This window comes from Scyliorhinus canicula, chromosome 12, assembly GCF_902713615.1.
Source record: "Scyliorhinus canicula chromosome 12, sScyCan1.1, whole genome shotgun sequence".
In the NCBI taxonomy this organism is placed as follows: Eukaryota; Metazoa; Chordata; class Chondrichthyes; order Carcharhiniformes; family Scyliorhinidae; genus Scyliorhinus; species Scyliorhinus canicula.
In genome coordinates this window covers 139684366-139707214 of record NC_052157.1, presented here as the reverse complement: position 1 = coordinate 139707214, position 22849 = coordinate 139684366, and the positions used below count along the sequence as shown (strand labels likewise).

The 22849-nt window shown below is 45.3% G+C and overlaps 1 protein-coding gene across 3 annotated transcripts in view; it reads left to right on the top strand.

The window, feature by feature from the left end:
* The window catches only part of sez6b (seizure related 6 homolog b), a 1051857-nt gene that overhangs the window by 430854 nt on the left and 598154 nt on the right, over positions 1–22849 (top strand). The window lies entirely within an intron of this gene.

The following is a 22849-nucleotide window of genomic DNA, read 5'->3' as shown; positions in this document are numbered from 1 at the left end:
TAACCCAACAACCCCCCACCCCTTAACCTTACTTTTTAGGACACTACGGGCAATTTAGCATGGCCAATCCACCTAACCCGCACATCTTTGGACTGTGGGAGGAAACCGGAGCACCCGGAGGAAACCCACGCACACACGGGGAGGACGTGCAGACTCCGCACAGACAGTGACCCAGCCGGGAATCGAACCTGGGACCCTGGAGCTGTGAAGCATTTATGCTAACCACCATGCTACCGTGCTGGTATGAAGGTGGTCTTCTTGAAGCAGGTGGGGCAGTCAACAGAGGTTTGATGGTTTCCTGTTCGAACCGAGCATAGAATGCATTGAGTTCATCGGGGAGGGGAGCGATGCTGCCGGAGATTCTGCTCGGCTTTGCTTTGTAGCCCATTATGTTGTTTAGGCATCTCCTGAAGCATCACTTCCCTCTCAGATGAGGAAAGGGGCAGGCTGAAAGCAGATCTGTTTTGGTTTCCAAGGTCCAGATTCCAAGTTTAAAACTGTAAAGTAAAAACCTTAAAGTGCATTTTTTGTCAAAAAATTACAATATTTAAAGAAAGGAATTTCTGAAGAAAGTATTTGAGAAAGCATAAATACTCTCCTTAAAAAAAAAACCTTGAACAAAAATATTACCAAATGCATGTGCAAATGCCAATGTGTTTTTGTGCAATTTTCCAAGTTTTGTGTGTGGAATGGGTGTTCAAAGTTGTGTCATGTTCTGGCCTTTAACAAAGTAATGTTTTAATGTTGAATCTGTCGGAATACAAGTCATCAACCTGAAACACTGGCCGGTATTTTCCAGGCCCACCTTGGCAGTACCCATAGAATCCCTAGCCTGCAGGGGAGGCCATTCAGCCCATCAAGTCTGCTCTGACACTCTGAAAATGCACCCTACCTAGGCCCACTCCCCACCCTATCTCCAAACCCCACCTAACCTGCGCATCCCTGAACACTGAGGAGCAACTTAGCATTGTGATGGGCCAGGGTTTAGAGAACCCCAAAGTGTATCATGGAGTTCACCTGACCCACAACCTTTAATAGATTGTGGTATGGGGAGCACACGGCCCAGTCTACAGGTGTGGTACAGCAGAAATGGAAAAGTATTTTTTTATAGCAAAACAATGTTTATTCTATGAACTCAAGTTAATCTTTGTAAAACATAAGGTGAACATCTTAGCAACCATTAATTCAAATACAACCCCCAAAGAATACAACACTAAGTAATTCTTAAGCTGTCCTTTTAACATCCAGAAGACTTAAAAAAAAACTTTTCAGCAGAAGCATATCAGGTTAAAGTCACTATTAAGAGCAGTTATTAGTTTTAAATCACCAAAAGGATTGATTTACATTCTTTAGATTACAGTGAGAGACTCTAATACACCTTCTGGCTGTGACTGCAGCTATCCAACTCTGAAAACGAAACAACCCTGCAGCAAACAGCCTAAAACGAAAGTAAAAAGCTGACAGACAGCCCAGCTCTACCCACTCTCTGACATCACTGCAGTAATAAACACCCATTTCTTATACTCTCACTCCAGATACTTATATACACACCCATTTATAAACACTCATTTCTTAAAGGTACTCTAACATGACAGCACAGCCAATCCATGTATTCTGCACATATTTGGACAGTGGGAGGAAACCCACACAGACACGGGGCAGAACGTGCAAACTCCACTCAGTCACTCAAGGCTGGAAATGGACCCAGGTCCCTGGCACTGTAAGGTAGCAGTGCTAACCACTGTGCCACAGTGTTTACCCCTCCCCATCCCCCCCCCCCCCCCCCCAATGGGGGGAAGCGGCATGCCAGCCAAATGTCTGTTGACTTCCTGCGGGACTGGAAGATTCTGGTGGTGGGCGGGGCTGGAAAATCCCTGCCATGAACTCTGTCTCTCTCTTTGTAACGCTGTTACCCCTGCTGAGCATTTCCAGCCTTTCCTGTTTTGATTATCTTCGGTAAAGGTGTTCTTTACCCCCAGAGACGAGATATCCCTAGTGACTTTCTTGTTGAAAGGTCAGATTAATATTCTTACAAAACAGAACATCTCTATGTCATAATATCCACTCATGTATATAATGAGATGCAGACAGGCAGTGATTGACACACAGGATGACCAATGAACACACAACACGGAACAACCAATCACCAGACAGGACACCACCACTATAAAGCCCACAGGGCATCAAGACTCTCCCTCTCTCAGGACCCAGCTACTGAGACAGTCAGAGTGCACAAGTTAGTCAGCACTATTACCATGCGGTAGCTAGTAAGTCTGGTCAAGCCAGTAAGAGGTCATCAGTTGGATTAGTAGAGTAGCAACCCACAGCTGAACATGTACAGCAGTCCATAGTTAAATAAAACAATGTTGGATCATCTCCTGTGTCAGACGTTTGTTTCTAGCTTCCCTGCATCCAGTTGCAGTCAACGTCGAACCAACCTGCCCAACACATCACTCTCTAGGTGCGCAGATGGCCACAAGCGTGTTACCAGTGCCCTCGACCTTGCAATGTAGAATTACCGTGTCATTCTGCTCGTGCTTTTTTGGACACAAATGATAAAGGTGTTGCTGGTAAACAAAGGACTGGTTTGATTGTGCAGTGTGTACTGTTGCAGATTCCCATCTATACCTGCTTGAAAGAACCTAGAGGCATAGAAGTTGAGCATATTTGTCACCTTGACTGCCCTGGCAGTGCCACCCCTGTGTTTGAGCATGGTTGCTCGTCGGTTTGGGCAACACTATTCTATTGCTGCTTGTCGAGGGAAATTTGGACAGTTCTCTTTTGACATTCTCTATTTGGTGCACTTCGGTATTTCACCACCGTTCAGTGGACACTGGGAGGTTTAGCGATACTGCTTCCGACATTGGCATCTACGACATTGTTGTTCATTGTCATCTCTGAATTTTAGTGCTACTTTCAAATTCATTTGGCTTCTGCTTCAAAATTCCAGCTCTTCACCATTAAGACATGACTTTGTGAAAGACACATAGGTGACGACGACGTAAAACTTTGGAAATTCCGTCAGAGTGCATTGACATCAAATTGGCTTATAACTTAAAATCTTGAATATTTAGCGATATTGTACTAATAGTTGACCTTAAGCTCTAGGGCTGACCAGCTTCCGCTGCTTCATCAATGACCTTTTTCCGTCATTGGGTCTGAAGTGGAGATATTCGCTGGTGATTTGTTCAGCACCATTTGCGACTCCAGAGATACCGAAGCAGTTTGTGTCCAAACGTAGCAAGACCTGGACAATATCCAGGCTTGGGCTGACAAGTAACATTTGTGCCAAACCAGTGCCAGGCAATGACCATTTTCAACGAGAGAGAATCTAACCATCACCCGTGACATCCAATGGTATTGCCATCACTGAATCTCCCATGATCAATATCCTGGGAGTTAATATTGACCCGAAACTGAACTGGACTAGCCATCTAAATACTATGGCTATAAGAGCAGGTCAGAGGCTATGAATCCTGTGGCAAGTAATTCACATCCTGATTCCCAAAGCCTATCCACCATCTGCAAGGGACAAGCCAGGAGTGACATGGTGTACTCCAATTACCTGGATGAGAGCAGTTCCAGCAACATTTAGGAAGCTAGACACCATCCAGGACAAAGCAACCTGCTTGATTGGCACCCCATTCACAAACAATCATTCCTTCCACTACCGAAGCATAATGGCAGCTGTGTGTTTGCCATCTACAAGACCCACTGCAGGAAAACAAAATCTTCACAGACAACACGTTCCAAGCACAGGACCGTTGCCATCTAGAAGGACGAGGGTAGCAGATACATGGAAACACCTTCACTACAAACTACACACCATCCTGACATGGAAATATATCGCCGTTCCTTCACTGCCGTTGGGTCAAAATCCTGGAACTCCCTCCCAAACAGCACTGTGGGTGCACCTACACCACATGGACTGCAGCAGATCAAGAAGGCCGCTCACCACCACCTTCTCAAGGGGAATTAGGAGCGGGCAATAAATGGCCTCGCCAGCGAAGCCACGTTCCCATGAACGAATACAAAACAAACGCTTATGGAAAATTGGATGTTGCATAAAACCTGCATAATGGAATAACATTGTGGCTAACCAGTGCCATCTGTCCGATAATCACGCCAAGCGGAAAATCTATCCAATTGTATTTTACATCGGCCTGTCCTCCCACATGACCATTCGAGGGTTTGGAGAATTCTGTGTCTGGACCGATCTCTAAAATACCTCTGCCACGTTTGGCAATGAGTGTTGTTTTTGTTTTTTGTTTTTGCGCCATGGTAAAAAATATCTTGGGGGTTCAAGGCCTTCAAATGTTTTTTGCACCATGTCTTCAACTTATCTATGTTTGGACATGTGTTTTTAAAAGGTGTCGCATTTGCGTGAATACTGAAATGCAGATTTGGTAATGTATTGTTCGAGCCCTGCCATTCACATTTAATTAAAAATCCATTTCACTTTCTAAACCTCAATTTAACTGTACCACACAAAAGAATTCAGCTGAAGTTTCAAGGCATCCTAATTAAGGTTCTCACATCTGTTTGAATGAAATCCTTCCTTGTGGACCCTTGTAATTTATGCGTTGGCTGCAGGTAGAGGTTCCTTTTGTATTTAGGCTAAAAACGCAGGCTTGCCGTGATCGGATTTAAATCAATTCAATTTAAATTTCAGACAGTTTAAACATCGGCTGAAAGGGTGGATTTGAAAGGGTGCATGCAAACATGAAGGACTTAGGAATGGATGTCATGCTACCATGTCGTAGCCCGGAGGTTTGAATTTGCATTAAATAGACAAGTGCCTGCAGTTCACCTGACACAATTTTCAATTTTAATGCAAAGTGAGATGAACTTAGTGAGCGTTGCTCATATTTTAGGTTTTTGGTGGGAGGAGAGAGATGGGAAGGACATTCTTCACATCCAATTAGGCACTTTGAAGTTTCAAGTAGCCTAAATTAAATGTGCAAGTGGAGTTAAGTACCTGGAGTTTGGTAATTTTGGAACTAAAGGCTAGAGTTTCAAAAGTCACCTCGAAAGGTCTCCTGTGTGATAGTTTCAGTGCATTTGCAACTGTAAAATTCATTTCACGAACTGATTATTCAGTTCTATGCAAATTTTGTGTTAATTCTTTGGTTTGCTGACCCTAACTAATGGAGGACATGTGTGATAAAGTCAGAAAGTTGGCAGAGTCATCTCTTGGTTCCTGTAAGCAAAAAGAAAGGTTAATTGTTTTTAAAGTGACCATCTCCTTTCTATCAGCCCTCCATTATTGTTATCTTATTATTACCAGCTCCAGCAGCCATATGATAGGGTGAAAACCCCAAAACCAGCCTCGTATGAATACAAGAAGGGAGTAGATTTTAACTTGCATTAGCTGGTGTTAGCAAGGTGATAATGGCTTCTTAATGAGGTTGGTAGCGTTAACATATGTTAACCTCAACAGTACGGCCTGTCAATGTCTTATTAATTGCATTGTTAAGTCTTGACAGCAATCATATTAAGGTTTAATGGCAATTATGTTGTTAAACAGGTTATGGGTTTTTGTACATCTGTGAATGGGGATAACTGGGTCACGAGGGGGCTGGAGTTGTGTTGATTGTAAACTAAATCAATAAACTCTCCCCAGCAAAGGACGCTGCAGTGTTTTGACTCCCCCCAACTGACATGCATCTAGTTAACACTGCAGTCGTCATTTGGTAAAGAGCCTTCTACTGAGCTTCTGAAGCATCTCCCTATTTCAGACGACAGGCTCATTTCAATATCAAAATCCTCAGGCCATTTTAGGTTGGAAATGGTTAGAGTGGGTGCTGCGTATGTTATTGTTATTTACCACCGAAGGTTGCCATTCGGCACATCGTGTCTGTACTGGCTCCCAAAAGAGCTGCCCAGCTAGTTCCATTCCCCAGTCCTCTCATCATTTTGAGGAATAGCAGAGGAGAAGCCAAGTTAATTTTCATGTGTTGCTATTGAGACCAGGGGGAGCAGCGTCTTTCTCCAGGACTGTAAGACGTAGGGGGAGTAGTAAGCCATTCATCCCATCGAGTCTACTCCGCCATTCAATGAGATCAATTTAAAAAAAAATAAATTTAGATCAGCCAATTATTTTTTTTCCAATTAAGGGGCAATTTAGCGTGGCCAATCCACCTACTCTGCACATTTTTGGGTTGTGGGGGCGAAACCCACGCAGACACGGGGAGAACGTGCAAACTCCACACGGACAGTGACCCAGAGCCGGGATCGAACCTGGGACCTCAGCGCCGTGAGGCGGTTGTGCTAACCACTAGGCCACCGTGCGGCCCTTTTCAATGAGATCAATGAGATCTGATATGATAATCCTCAACTCCACTTTCCCGCTTTATCCCCATAACTCTTAATTCCCTTACTGATGACAAATCCGTCTCTCTCAACCTTGAACATGCTTAACAACCCAGCCGCTACAGCCCTCTGCGGTAAACAAAAATCCACAGATTCACTACCCACTGAGAGAAGAAACTCCTCCTCATCTCGGTCTTGAACGGGAGACCCCTTACTCTGAGATTATGCCCTCTGGTTCTAGACTCTCGCATAAGTGGAAACAACCTCTCAGAATCTACCCTGTTAATGCCCCTGAAAATCCTATGCGTCTCCATAAGGTTGCCTTTCATACATCTAAGCTCGGCCTGAAGACAATTTATCCCACTATTGACACAGGTCTCCCTGCAATTACCTTTCTGGTGACTGACATATGCTACAACAGGTAGGTCTCAATCGGGGAAACTGGATCAGGATCCCTATTTGGAGCCCTGCAGCTCACCTCCATTCTGTACTGTCGCTGCTTTCTCATCATAACATGGCCTTCAGTAGACGATGTGGTGGGCGGTGGTATGCTGGTAACGTTATGATGATTTTTTTTTCTATATCTGCAGTGGAGTCCTGTCTCGTGTTCTCCTGCAGAATCAAAGGTGTGCCCAGTTTGTTGTGTTATGCTTCTTCGTGTAGCATAAGCTGCTTCCTTGATGTATGCTCTGGCAAAGGAAGGTCCAGACTTTGTAATGAGTTCAATATGTTTATTGAACTATTAACACAGTTCTTAAATGAGTTTGACTCTCCTGCTAATTTAACTGTAGGAACCCAGTCGAACTAAACCGGCCTGCTCTATCACATGCTGGGTTTTGATGCTTCTGATCAACCCTGATGTACTCTCTAGTTGTGGGTCTGTGGAAAGAGACAGAGCATGTGTGCCCTGTCCTTTTATATGGGTTGTGTAATGCCCCCTTGTGGTAATGCCACCTCTGGGTGTCTTGACTGCTCATTGGTTGTGTCCTATTCTAAGTGTTCATTAGCTGCATGTTTGCATATCATGACATCTCCGGTGCTCCCTCTAGTGTTTACTTAGTTGTAGTGTATTTACATTAACCCCTTGTGTATGTACAGTGATGCATATCACCACACAGTCCTCATTAATGACCCAGGGAAAACATTCACACACCCTCTGTCGAGTAGCACTAAAATGGCAGTGGCTCATTGGAGCTTTAGGCTGTGCTGGCTATTACTACTGCAAAACTATTGCCCACTGACAGCTCTGTAGAAATTGCAGACATGGTGTTACAAAGTAAGAAACCTATCCAGCTCTCCAAAGAATCTGGAGATGTTCCAAATGCTTCCTGACAAATGCAAGTAATAAATAGCCTATCGTTGCACATATAACTCACTTTTGAAAGCAAGCCTCTATAAAAATACAGGCCCATCTGTCAATATTTTACAGGCTGTCTCCATGCATATGGCATTGATGCTGTTAGGAACAGAATGTTCCAGAATCTTGTTACTGAATTCATCCTCCTTTTGTTCACCTGCTAAGTACAACTTATCAAAAAAAAAAGCAATTTGGGTGAAGCCTGCCGACCTTTTGTCAATCAGTAACATTCATAGAAAGCTTTGCAGAAAACCTTTGTTCCTTTGTCGATTCCCTCACCCCTCCACTCGTGCCCACCCATCTGCCACATCTCACCACCAATAACCCCGACCCAGCCCCACCCCCGCAGCAGCATCGCTCAAGTTGATGAGTTTCTTTTTCATTAGAAAATGTGGTCTTCCGCAGCATGATTAATGTAACCTTCAGTGTTATAACTTGCCCTGAAAGCTGCAGTTTACCATTGCAAGCATTTTCAGATTGTTAACTCATTTGCAACCTGTCACATTCGCTTGTGACTAGTTGCATTTCCGCCACCTGCCCCGTTTTTCACTGTCATTGTGCGCGTGAAGATTTCACCTTTTGCTCTCAACCAATTTTTCCATTTGCCACATCTCGCGAAGCTTTCTGAGAGATGGGAGTCTTGAGTGAAACGAGCCTCCGTGTTTCATTTGCGCACAGTACATTGAATAGTAAACTAACTTTTTTTTAATAATCTGTGATTTTTAAGAGAGACATTGGCACCGATTCACAGATATATTTTCACTTGCATGTATTAAAACTTTATGCTGCGGCAAAATGTGCTCAACGTCTTATTATTATTTGACAGTCAAGTAATCAGTTACTATCTTAACCATGCAAACATATAAATTTGTATTCATATGCTCAGACTTTCTAAACTACTACAAAGTACAGAATGACTGGGAGCCACTCGACATCAGTAGGCAGTGATAAAGGTGCATCTTGTCAGTCGGGCCTCTTATTTGGCTCTGGGCTTGATTCAGTTAATTGGGTACAAAGTCCCATAGCTAGCGCGCTTAGTTGTGTGTTTCCCGGGGCTTTCAGCGGTGAGAAACACATGGCTATACAACACGACTCACGTTGTATAAGGGGCCTTAGCGGGTAACGCACGGCCGAGGTCACACATAGCCCCATTTTGTACATGGGGATCCGCATTGTGTGCCGGGTGGATCCCGGGTGTGGGGTTTCTCGTCTTTTATGGGTCACGCTGCGCCGTGGCGAGCTGCTTTTCAGGCGCACCGTGGCTATTGTATCGGGTCCTCACTCTTGACTTTAATTAATTGTTACAGCTTCTCCTGCTCCTGCATCATTTAACGAAACAATTCGATTTGTGGCATCTCGCCACGAAAGCTGCGTAGAAGTTCCTTGACTTTGAGCAAAGCTTGATCAACAGATGAACGTCAGCTGAACGTCAGATTGTGCCTTGGGCCTGAATGTCTTTCAGCACGGTTGTTTCACAGCTTGACCAGGGATTAGGTTCCCAGTTTCTGATTTTTATTAACGGGAGTTGGTTTCACTGCAAAATCTGCCCCTGACGGCGGAAATGTGCATACATCCATCCAACAGGCTGATGCTGAGTGCCTGGACACGTGATGATGAGCTGAGAGATTAAAAGCAGTTGTTGAGATTAAACTCCGTCGCAGGTTAGAGACGCTGGATGTTACGGTGACAGTGAGAACACTGACTTGCTCCTCCATTCTTTTTTTTTGTCTGCTGCTTTATTTAATTAAATGGTGACGATTAAATTATGATTCAGAAGATGGACTGAAATGCAGGGATGGTGGACTTGACTCCAATGGGCTAATAATTCACGCAAGTGGAAAAATCCAAGTGATAACAAACATGTGAATTATCGCATAAGAGCAGCCATGCACAGCAGCGGAAGATTAATGTAAATGCCATGCTAAGAGACCGGTGATCATTCACTCCCATAGAATAAGCAGAGTAATTCAGTGACGGTGGATTCCAGAAGCTCTTTCACTCATGTAAAAGACCATCATAACTCACTTCTCCCTGTTGTGCTCATGAATTATGGATCCTTCACATAACTGAAGGAAGCTGGCTGTCATTGGTGACTGGCAGATGGGTATCTTCTAGATCTTTCTCTTGCTGAGGCAATACATTAAAAAAAAAGGAATTTATGATTTTGCTGGATTCCATTAATCCTACCTTTTTCGTGTAAATGGGTTTTCCTGAGGTATCGTAAATCCTCCACTGTTGATGTCCAACATGGAACTCGTATTACGATTTATCGCGGAAAAGAAAGTACATTATCGACATGATTATTTTTGGCTTTATATATTGTAGTATTGTGGTTTCTGTACTGCTCGTATGATCCTCTTAGAGGCCAATATCTTTTAGAAAGGTTTTCAAATTTCCATTGGTTGACTGGAAGGATCAAAATAAAAATTGCAAGTTTCAAGACTTTTACTTTAATGAACAAACTAAAAGCAACATTGCCCAAACACTATTCAGCCAGCAATTTAACACACTGGACTGCAGAAAACATCCCCCATTTAACTTTTAAAATGATATAAAACCCCCCTTGCATGATTATACTTTGCCATGTTCCTTAAGTAATCACTTCATTTTCCAAGAACAATTCCAGGATGATTCTTAGATTCTGAGGGCTTGTTTATTTTCATTTTCTTACCCAGAGGATAACTTCTAATCCCTGAACTACCTTTACAGCGAGGGGGAAATTGGAGATTTGTCTCCTTAATCAAAATTAGGAGAACCTTCCAGCTTCATTTAAACCCTGATGACCTTGGTCTCTTCAATCCAAGTGCAATTTCCCACTTACTTTGTGTGTGTGTGTGTTTAACAGTACACCTCTGCTGCCTCTGTCTCTCTACTTTCTCTCTCTCTCAGCTTCTTGCAGACAGACCATGTCTGCAAGAATCTGTTACGTTTTAGGAAAGCCTGAAATCTTTTCCGGCAGTGGATTCCCGTGGACTCATCCCCTCTCAAAGTACATTTTCATGGCAATATGAATCACATGGCCCTTGCATCCAGGCAGGAATGCTAAGTCGCTATCCTCTAGACCTACTATTTATTTCTATGTTGGTATCACATAGACAGTTTAAAGAAAAAGCATTACAAAAGCTGACATTCCTAACAACTCTCTGGAACTTGGAGACTAACAGTCTATCCACCATCAACTCCACTGCTTTGGTCATTGTTTACAGGTGTGAATATCTTGCACCTCCTTCCCAATAAAACAACCTGGGGCCCATTTTAACCTTTGACAAACAAGCCACCCAGGTTTGGTGTCAGGTGAATTCAGGGAGATCACATGACACCTTTAATTCCTCTGTCTGGATAGGTAACAACACCTCCTCCACAATAGCCCTCAACACCAGGGTCCCGTAAAGGATGTGTGCTCAGTCCTCTACTGTACTCCCTGTACATACACGACTGTGTGGCGAGATTCAACTCCAATTCAATCTATAAGTTTGCAGGTGATAAGACCGTGATGGGTCGTATCTCAAACAACGATGAATCAGACTACAGAAGGGTGAATGGTGTACTGAAAACAACCTCTCTCGAAATGCTGAAAAGACCAATGAACTGATCATCAACTTCAGGAAGCGTAGCACGACACACATCCCTGTCTACATCAATGGCTCTGAAGTAGAGGTGGTCGATAGCTTTCAGTTCCTGGGGGTCACCATCACCAACAGTCTGTCCTGGTCCACTCACTTTGATGCAACAGTCAAGAAAGCCCAACAACGTCTCTGCTTCCTAAGGAAGCTAAAGAAATTTGGCATGTCTGCATCGACTCTCTCAAACTTCTACAGATGTGCCACAGAGAGCATTCTATCCGGCTGCATCACATCCTGGTATGGCAACTGCTTGGCCCAAGATCGCAAGAAACTACTGAACTCAGCCCAACACATCACACAAGCTTGCCATCCTCCCATTGATTCTGTACACACCTCCCGCTGCCTCAGGAAGGCAGACAGCATTGTCAGAGACCCCTCACACTCAGGCTTCGCCCTCTTCCAGACCCTTCCATCAGGCAGAAGATACAGAAGTCTGAAGACCCGCACATCCAGACATAGGAACAGCTTCTTCCCCACAGTTACTGGACTCCTCAATGACTTTCCCTTGGACTGATCTATTCCCTGTAAGAACACTATTTACGACGCCCTATGCTGCTCTTGTTTGGCCTTTTTCCGCACTGTAACCAATCACTATTTGCTGATGCACCACTGTCAACGTACTCTGTCGATTATTCTTTTGTCTACTATGTACGTACTGTGTACATTCCCTTGGCCGCAGAAAAGTGCTTTTGACTGTACTTTGGTACATGTGACAATAAATATCAATCAACCAATCAATCACTATCAACATCCTGGGGATTACCATTGACCATAGAATTATTTGGATCAGCCACATAGAACATAGAACATACAGTGCAGAGCCCATCGAGTCTGTACTGACCCACTTGAGCCCTCCCTTCCACCCTATCCCCGTAACCCTGTAACCCAATAACCCCTCCTAACGTTTTTGGTCACTGAGGGCAATTTATCATGGCCAATCCAGCTAACCTGCACATCTTTGGACTGTGGGAGAAAACCGGAGCACCCAGAGGAAACCCCACGGGGAGAATGTGCAGACTCCGCACAGATAGTGACCCAGCGGGGAATTGAATCTGGGACCCTGGCGCTGTGAAGCCACAGTGCTAACCACGTATGCTGCCACGTAAAGACTGTGTCTACAGGAGCAAGTAGGAAGCTGTGATAAGACATAAGTCCGGGGTGTGATGGAATGCTGGATGAGTGCAGCTCGAGCAATAGTCAAGAAGCTGGGCAACATTTGGGACAAAGCAGCCCAGCTGAACATTCACTTTCTCCTCCACCACTGACGAATAAGGGCAGCATTGTGTACCATGTGCAAGATGCACTGCAGCAACTAGTCAAGGCTCCTTCGGCAGCACATTCCATGCCAACAACCTCTACCACCTTGAAGAACAAGGGCAGCAGTTGCATGGGAACACCTCCACCTGCAGATTCCCCTCCCAAGCCGCACACCAACCTGACATGGTCGTTCCTTCACTGTCGCTGGGTCAAGATCCTGGAACTCTGACCCTAACAGCACCTGAGGTGCATCTACACCAGATGGACTGCAGCGGTTCAAGAAGGCGGCCCACCACTTTCTCGAGGGCAATTAGGGTTGGAAAACATATGCTCGCCTGACCAGTGACGCTCGCCTCCCATGAGCGAATAAATCAACAATTTGCGGACAATCAGAACAAAGCTGCCTTTGGGTGTAGAGTGTTGTTTATCTATCTTTCCCCATTGCTTTTCTGACTTGTGCTGAGATCCAGTTCTAAGGGTTCCATTATCCGTTGCCTACCTCACTCACGAGGCCGTTCACCATTTGTCAGCCTTGACAGAGTTTCAGCAGGCCATTCAACTACTGGCCATTGTGAGCATGAATGCAAACAAAGGCACAAAGAAACCAATTGTCCTGCACTTGCTACTACCCTGGCCCCCGGGATCAGCTAACAGGGACTGAAACGTCTATGGTTAAGTACAACAGCACCAGTCTTCAGCTGAGCTATCAGGGACACCCAGCTGTACAATAACTAAGGTCAGCCTATTGTGAGAAGCTTTCAGCTGGTAAATTGAAGGTTTGTTCAGGAAACTTTCAGATAGTTCAGATATTTGGAGTTTTGAAACGCAGTACTGGTCGAGTCATCCGAGTGCCTCAGTTGTATGGGTGAGAATCCGAAACAGCAGTTCTGCATGGAAAAGGCAAATTAATCACACAACTGAAGAAATCTCTCACAAGGAGAAGATAAAAGGGAAGCATTTTTGCCTGAAATTACCCTTCCTGGGCTTCCTCCACTGACAGTGAACTTTAGAAATGCAGTAACAAAGGACGAATTGTGCCGGGGTGTCAACAAAATATCCATCAGTTGCTGTTGCCCTTTGTGGAGAGATTTTTACTCAGCGGGAAAGATGATTTTTTTTTTAATGAGCAAGAGAAATAAAAGGCACTAATGCTGATGTGAAAGTGGACTGGAAATGGCAAATTTAAAAAATAAGGCAGGAAGGAGTAGCCGGTGCTAAAATGCAACACTATACAATACGCACATTTTAAAAAGTTCTTTAAAGTTGAGTTGTGAAAGTCACAAATACCAGATGCATACATCAATCCAGTCAGTATCTGAAAGAAATAAGGGGTCGGAGCTCTCTCGTGATGAATCATATGTTAAATATTTCTTCCAGAGTAAACTGACCTGTCAAGCTTACCCAGCGTTTTGTGGGTCTGTTGCTCAAAGCACAGTTAATTTTAAAGAGTATTTGGAGAGGAAGATTAATTTATTGATGGACTGTTTGGTCCAGTAAGGAAGATATTAGCTCAGATAGTAGAGTACGAAATGGAGATTTCTATTGCAAGGTTGTTGAGGTCAGGTAATGAGAACCAAAGAACGAAGGGCTATATTTTAACCATGTTCGAATAACAAGTGAAGATAGGATTTTGAAAGAGCGAACGTGGTGAAATGATGTTACAGGCATACAATCTGTGCCAACACAGCGTATGAAAATGCCCCTTCTGCTTTTTCAACTCTTATCTGTCGTACTTGCTGAATTTCAGTGACGGACAATGTGTGAGACGTCTGCCCTTCGTTTAAAAATGTCCTCCCTGAACTCTGCTGGCTGCAATAGCCACAACTAACCTCAGAGCTGGGCAAGGACTGTATTTCCAATGGGCGTGTAGGTGACCACGGCAATAAGCTATTATGCATCTGACTCTTTCCTGGCTAGAGCTGGAGATGGTTGTAACATTTTACAAATTTCTATCCACTGTTGTTCAATGGAGTTCACTGAGGCTCTTTATTAAATGAAGACTAATTACGTTTCACTCTGTCTTGCTTCAGACAAGCAGGCAGAGCAAGTGCATGGCTTCTTTAGGATGAAAGACCTCCTATGTTCAGGATGACATTGACCGCACAAATATTGCTTTCCATGTGCCACATACGAACTCTGCCCCATATCGGGACCCAGAGGGATTCCTGTCCTTCGACGTCCAGTGTGCCATTTGGCAGTGAATCATGCAGGTTAATGCCCAGTATCCTGGCAGCAGCCATGATGCACCATTTTGCAGCGGTCCACGATACCAGCAGCTTTTGAGCCCCCTCTCTAAGTGGGGTATGAGGAGGATTAGTATGAGGACATTGTCATCTGCGTTGGTTTCAGCCCCACCGCTGACCATAGTCTGACCAATTGCCATATCAATGACGATCAGCACCATCCGCTTCGTAGAGTTTCGGATATGGAGGTTCATCTTTCCCCCTCTGGTTAGCTCTGACTGTCTCCAGTTGTGTGCCAACTTTTTCTGCAAAAGAGCACGAAATGTGCCAGTAAGGAAAGCATGGTGGCGCAGTGGTTAGCACTGTTGCCTCACGACGTCTGGGACTGGGGTTCGATCCCGGCCTCGGGTCACTGTCTGTGTGGAGTTTGCACATTCTCCCCATGACTGCGTGGGTCTCACCCTCACAACCCAAAGATGTGCAGGGTAGGTGGATTGGCCACGCCAAATTGCCCCTCAATTGGAAAAATGTTTTAAAAAAGAAACGTGCCAGTGTGTGTAGAGAAATGTGTGGAGGTCATGTGTGCACGTTGTGAGATGTGGGGCGGGATTCTCCGACCCCCCGCCGGGTCGGAGAATCGCCGGGGGGGGGGGGGGGGCGTGAATCCTGCCCCTGCCGTATTCTCCGGCACTGGAGATTCGGCGGGGGCGGGAATCGCGCCGCGCCGGTCAGCGGCCGCTCGCAGCGCCCCCCCCCCTCCCCCGGCGATTCTCCGGCCCGCAATGGGCCAAAGTCCCGTTGGTTCTTTGCCAGTCCCGCCGGCGTGGATCAGACTGGATCAGACTAGGTCCTTTACCGGCAGGACCTGGCGAAGTGGGCGGGCTCCGGGGTCCTGGGGGCGCGCGGGCCGATCTGGCCCCGGGGTGGGGGGTGCCCCCACGGTGGCCTGGCCGCGACTGGGGCCCACCGATCCGCGGGCGGGCCTGTGCCGTGGGGGGCACTCTTTTCCTACGCGTCGGCTGTGTCAGCCTCCATGATGGCTGACGCATAGGTGACCCCTGCGCATGCGCGGGAATGACATCAGCAGCTGCTGACGCACCGGCGGAGTCCCTTCGGCCCCGGCTGGCGCGGCACCAGAGGCCTTCCATGCCGGCCGGTGGGGCTCCAACCACTCCGGCGCCGGCCTAGCCCCTGAAGGTGCGGAGGATTCTGCACCTTTGGGGCAGGCCGACGCCAGAGTGGGTCACGCCACTCCGTCCCACCGGGACCTCCACCCCACCAGGTACAGGAGAATCCCGCCCCTAGATGTGATGCGCGTAGCACGTAGTAAATTGAAATAGGTGGTGACAAAGGTACTTGGTGACTCTTGTCAAAACCAAGAGTCATCCAGACTCAAAATGTTAGCTCTCCTCTCTCTCAGCAGATGCTGTCAGATCTGCTGAGATTGTCCATTATTTTGTGTTTTTATTTTAGATTCCAGCATCTGCAGTAATTTGCTTTTATCCTCTTGAAGGTATTACGGGCCAGGGTTTAGGAACCCTAAAGTGTATCATGGAGTTCACCTGACCCATAAATTTCAATAGATTTTGGTTATAGGGAGCACAAGGGCCCACTTTACAGGGTAACAGTGAGCTAAAGTATTTTGAACAAAAACACAATGTTTATTCTATGAATCCAATTAACATTTTTAAACATACATAGTAAACATCTTATCAACTATCAACTCAAATACTCCCACCAAAGTATACAGTACTCTATAAGTAACCCTTAATCTTTCCTTGCAACATCCATAAGACAAACGGCCCTTTTTTCAGAAAGACAGCGGGTTTAAATTCTCTACTGAGAGCAGTTATCACTGTTAAATTAGCAAGTGATCTGAAGACATTCCTTTCATACAGAGAGAGATCAGAATCACACCTTGTTTCTCTGGATGCAGCTCTCAATCTGCAAAACGAAATGAAACACACCCTGTAGCTGCCAGCCCAAAGCGAAAGTAAAGCAGACAGACAGCCCAGCTCCATCTACACTCTGACATCACTGCAGTTATTTGATAAACCCCATTTCTTAAAAGTACATCCACTACAGCTATTTGATAAACACCCATTTCTTAAAGGTACTCTCACATGACAAAGGGAAGGTGCATTTTGGAAGGAGCAGGTACTGGCAGTCATGTTTGAAGCAAATCTAACTTGGGAAAGACTGACGAACGGCGCAACTGGGGGTAGGGTTGGCTGTATGACTTTTGAACACTGCATTGCAGGGCAGGTCTTGAGAAGGTAGAAATGAAGGGAGGTGTCCTGTATCTACAGGAGGGAAGGAGGCACTTTGGACCCACTTTCAGGCCTCTTACCAAACATTCACATGCTCCACCTGAATGCATCTAAAAATACAAGGAAGTGGAGGTAGAATTAAGAGGAATTTTGCACTGTTCATTCAAACAGTGGTTTGTTGTGAGAACATTAGAAAGTACTTACGACCCCACTAAAAAAATCCAAATTGTCCTGAAAATACTTGGCCGGTTTGCTTGACATTTCTAAGCGTATGAGAGTGAGATGAAGGATGTGAATGTTTGGATAGAGGTGCATGACACTTAGACTATTGGCTTCCCAGGCGGCATGGTGGCGCAGTGGTTAGCACTGCTGCCTCACGGCGTCGAGGACCTTGCTTCGATCCAGCCTCCCGGGTCACTGTCCATGTGGAGTTTGCACATTCTCCCCATGCCTGAACAAACAAAGAACAAAGAAAAGTACAGCACAGGAACAATCCTTTCGGTCCTTGAAGCCTGTGCCTATGTTGCTGCCTGACTAAGCTACAATCCTCGACACTTCCTGGGTCCGTATCCCTCTGCATGAATCTCTGCCCCATAACCCAAATATGTGCAGGGTAGGTAGGTGGATTGGCCACACTGAATTACCCCTTAATTGGAAATATTTTTTAAAAAAGGATATTGGCCTCCTGTCGATGTATCCGGCGAATGTACAATGTGGTCATCACTAATAGGACACAAAGATCATTCAAATGAACTGGCAACGCCAAGTTGGCAAGAGATAACCGTCCATTTTTCAGCGCCTATTTCAATTTAGACCCCCAAGGTGTTTCAGCAATGTATTAGCAAGTTAAATTATTGGAAGATTACCTATGTAGATAAGGAAATATATGAAAGAAGTAGATAAGTAATGCAATTCTGTGGTTACCTGGGGCTAGTTTAAAAATGACTTTCTATTAAAAATAATCCTCAAACAAAGCACGAAAATTGCTGACTTTGCAAGGCATGTTAGAAATAATAAAATCTATTTTCGGGGCTTCCCAATAAACAAAGGTTTAAAGAAGGAACTGGGCCTCAGGAGAGTGAGATGATGAGAGATACGCAAATGTGGACATTTCAAATGATTCATTGTTACAGAAGTTTTGATTGTGTGGAATAATAATGATTTCTCCCTGGGAGCTGGCGGGCAGGAGAGGCATCCAAGTTCACGGAGAAAATGAGAAACTATATATGAGCAAATTAGAAAATAAATATCAGTAATGAAGTGGTCATTAAAAAAAATGGAGTTTTTGAATATTTATGAGACAATTGGACCGACCAGAATGCATTCAAAAGTACAAGAAGTGAAGGGAGAATTAAGTGGAATTGATTGAATTTTACACTGCTAATTAAAATAGTAGTTTGTTGATTTCCAGTTGTGGCGATGCGGAGCTCAGCCGCACGTTCGGTGGCTCCTGCTTTTTTCGGTTTTTTGGGCTCTTTTAAGGCCCCGCAGCGGCACTGGCTGGACTTTTCCCGGTGGGGGAACACATCTGCTGCGATCATCTGCCGGTGGATGGACTGGACCAGGAGCGGGGCGGTCAAAAAATCGGCTTTGGAGCAGAGGAAGGTGCGAGGCAGGAAAAACAAGATGACGGCGGGCGGGGAACCGGCAGCGTGGCAGCAGTGGGCGCAGGAGCAGCAGCAGCTGCTTCAGCACTGTTTCAGAGAGCTGAAAGCTGAGCTCCTGGAAGTACTTAAGGCCTCATTGGACAAGTTCATGGCGACTCAGACGGCTCAGGGCGCAGAGATCCGCGAGTTACGGCAGAAGGCCTCGGAGAACGAGGATGAAATCCTAGGCCTGGCAGTGAAGATGGAGTCGCACGAGGCACTTCACAAGAAATGGCAAGCGCGGATGGAGGAAATGGAGAAACGCTCCCGGCGGAAGAACGTGCGCATCCTGGGCCTCCCGGAGGGGCTGGAAGGTTCGGACTTGGGGTCCTATGTGGCCTTGATGCTGAACTCGCTAATGGATGCGGGGTCCTTCCAAGGGCCCTTGGAGCTGGAGGGTGCCCATCGAGTGTTGCTGAGGAAGCCCAGGCCGAACGAGCCGCCAAGGGCTGCGCTGGTCCGTTTTCACCGCTTCGTCGACCGTGAGTGTGTGCTGAGATGGGCGAAGAAGGAGAGGAGCAGCAGGTGGGAAAACGCAGAGATCCGGATTTATCAGGACTGGAGTGAGGAGGTGGCGAAGAGAAGGCAGTGCTTCACAAGAAAGGGGTGAAGTTCGGCCTGCTACAGCCGGCACGCCTCTGGGTCACTTATAAAGACCGCCAGCTCTACTTTGACTCCCCGGAAGATGCCTGGGCCTTTGTCCAGGCAGAGAAGCTGGACTCGAACTGAGGACTGGGGGGGCTGAGGACTGATGTGTGGGGGGAGGAGTGTGGGTGTGGGGGGAGGAGTGTGGGTGTGGGGGGAGGAGTGTGGGTGTGGGGGGAGGAGTGTGGGTGTGGGGGGGTGTGGGTGTGGTGGGGGGGTGTGTGTGGTGGGGGGGGTTGTGGGTGTGGGGGGGTGGGGGTGGGGGGGTGGGGGGTGTGTGGGGGGTGGGGGGGTGTGTGGGGGTGGGGACTATGGGTCGGTTATGGGGGTTTGGTCTTACGATTCTATGATTCTATGTTTATTACCTTTTCTTGTTGTTAATTTATTGCTTTGTATTGCGGGGGGGGGGAAGGGTTTCTGTTTTTTTTTCTTTGTTGGGATAAAATTTGTTGTTGAAAAATTTGAATAAAAATTATTTTTAAAAAAAACAGTAGTTTGTTGTGAGATTGTTGGAAAGTAGCTTACAAAAGTGGAGAGGGGTTGAAGACCGGTCTGAAAACAGGACTGAGAATTTTTAAATCAATGTTTTTCCAGCCTTGGGACCAATAGGTCTCAGGGTATACAGGATGATAGGTGAACGGAACTTAGTGCAGGTTGGGTTATGGTGGGAAGCCAGGAGGGCATCAGTTCAGTCATGTGGATGTGGATATCAGCAACTGATGAGCTGCGGTGGCGGCGAAGGGTCTTGGTGATGAAGTGGATATCGGGTGAAAAGTTCATCTGGGGGTCGAATAATTGGTGAAAATTGTGAGCCGTTTGCCTCCAGCCGAAGACAGGGCCAAGGATGAGAAATGACTGGGTGACAGGGTTTGAGTTTGTCTCAGCGACCTAAAGCTGTGGCTTCAATCTTCCCAATATTTAGTTGGAGGAAATTAAAAACATCAGGCAGTGGAGAGAGGGGTCAAGCGAGCTCAATTCCTTGTTGCAGGGACCTTACCTGATGATGGACTTTTTATCTGCTTTGGCGTTATTGGATTAATGAAAGTGAAATTCCTATTGGGAGAAAATTAGTTTTACTCTCCAACCCCCCCCACCACCCACTATGACCTGGAACCAATTTGACGATGAGGTGGGCAGGCTTTTCCTGCCAATTGTAAATTCCAATTGTAAATTGCAGTGATGGACTTTGTGTGTGTGGGGGGGGGGGTCAAGCTAATCATGTATCTTTCTGATTTTATATTAGCTGATTGATGCCTGTGAGATTCAACTTTTATCTGAATTTCAAATCTTGAAATGGAGAGGCTAGGGTGGAAAGTGTTTGTGTGTGTGTGGGTGATGGTGGGGGGTGGGGGGGTGGGGGGGGGGGGGGGGAGGATTCCAAAGGGAGCTCAGATTTACATCTTAGAATATTTGATATAAAGTGGCAAAAGTATACAGCTCTCCAGGGCAACCATTCCTCATCCTAACGGAATCTGAAAGGTTTCGGAAAGTTGAATTCTTGATTGAAATATGGGGGAACAGCACTGCAGTGGACAGAAAGACAGTAACAGGTGGTGAAGACTAAATGCTGGCAATTTTGTAAAGCAATTGTGCAGCGATGGTGCGGAGTACGTGTTTTAATGACTAAAAGCTCTCCCACTATTGACATAATACTAGCACCTACTAAAGACGAGGTAGGACTATGTAGCAGCATAATAAGTGGGTGGTAATTCAATTCTGGAAAGCATAAAAGGCATTAGAAATAGACATCTAACATTTTAATCAGTAAGCTCTGCAATTAGACATTTATAGTATGACATTTTACCCTTTTAGCGTCCTTGTTTAACAAGCGTGACCTTTTGCAACACTCGAAGAGTGAAGACTCCTGGAACATTCATATCAATCGATTAAGCACAGTTTAATGGCCGCACTTTTAAAGCAATTGATAGCTCGTCAATCATTCTAAATTGGGATGGTGTAACAATTGCCACATGAAGGTAAACCTATCTGCACCTGTGCTGATAACATCTGACAGTGCAGCATGAAATCTGGATTTTAATGTTGCAGCTAGGCCAAATGGCTGATCTATATTGCTGCCCAGCTGTTTCCAGCAAAGGAAAATGACAAACCTTAGCAGTGATGACACCGTTTACATTTTTCACAATGGTGATATTGACCTGTTGGTGAAAATAACCGCGGTCACGAGATTTTCATTCAGCTTGTTTTGATGAGTTCTCCAGTTCCTTTCTCTCGCTACTCGGTGAAGAATCACATGTAGGTCTCTCGCGCTCGAGGAAGGGATATACGATTGGGTTTGAAAGACAAAATGAAAGCGGCTGAATCAAAATCACCCCATTCAAAGTCTGTCTTCCAGCGAATGTATTGATCGCAATGCGCTTTTCACTCCGAAAACTACAGGAGGATGTGAGGGAGTGCAGCCATTCCGATCGAAGTTCGTTATTGGTTCAAGGGAAATAGGAATGACTACACAAAAGTAGGCCTTCACTGTCCCTGCGTCAATATCCCTCCCTAACACCACATGGACTGCAGTAGTTCAAGAAGGCAGCTCACCACTGCATTCTCAAGGGCAATTAAAGATGGGCAATAAATGGTAGCCGAGTCATGAATAATTAAAAAACAATTGACCAAACTAAGCTATGGTATTTATATCCCACTCATCTGTCTGTCATCAGCATTTCAGCATATACTTCCATTCCCGTTGTCATCATCGAGTTTCTTTTTGAAAGCATCTAAACTATTTTCCATGACCCTTTCCATTGTGATGAGGTGAATTTTCTCACTTCTTTGGGGAACAAGATTCTTCTCTATTTCCCTATCGAATTTATTGCTGACCATTAAAATCATCCATCAATTCAAAAATAAATGACTACACTTTAACAGCACTAGCCTGTACATTGTTTAAATACTTCAACACAAATGTGTTTTAGAAGGCCTTGTTTATGGAATGACATATAATTTAATTGGAAAAAAATCTGAAAATTTAGATGTGGTCAACTCTCTAAATGACTGGTTGTCAACCAAGGTTTTGAAACCTAACTTTATTTCTGTGTTCACCATATTTCATCACTTAACTAAGAGCTTTGTTGGTGTTTTACAGGTAAGAATAGCCTTGGATTAGGGAAAGCCTTGGAAAATCCTTGGGTTTCCTCTGGGTGCTCCGGTTTCCTCCCACAAGTCCCGAAAGCCGTGCTTGTTATGTGAATTGGACATTTTGAATTCTCCCTCAGTGTACCCGAACAGGTGCCAGAGTGTGGCGACTAGGGGCTTTTCACAGTAACTTCACTGCAGTGTTAATGTCAGTCTACTTGTGACAATAAGAAAGATTATCATTATTATTGTCCCAATAGTCAAATGGGTGTTAACCAGGAATTATTAATAGAATAAATGATTATGTTATGATACTTCTCTTCACCATCACTCACTGCCAAAGAACAGAACTTCATTCCATTTTTCTTTCCTTATTGGTCTACATTTTGTGAACTCTCCTTATTTTTGAATGCTTTCAGTGGTCAGTAGTTGTGCTTTCACTGTTAACCCTGGTATTTGGGTAAAGCTG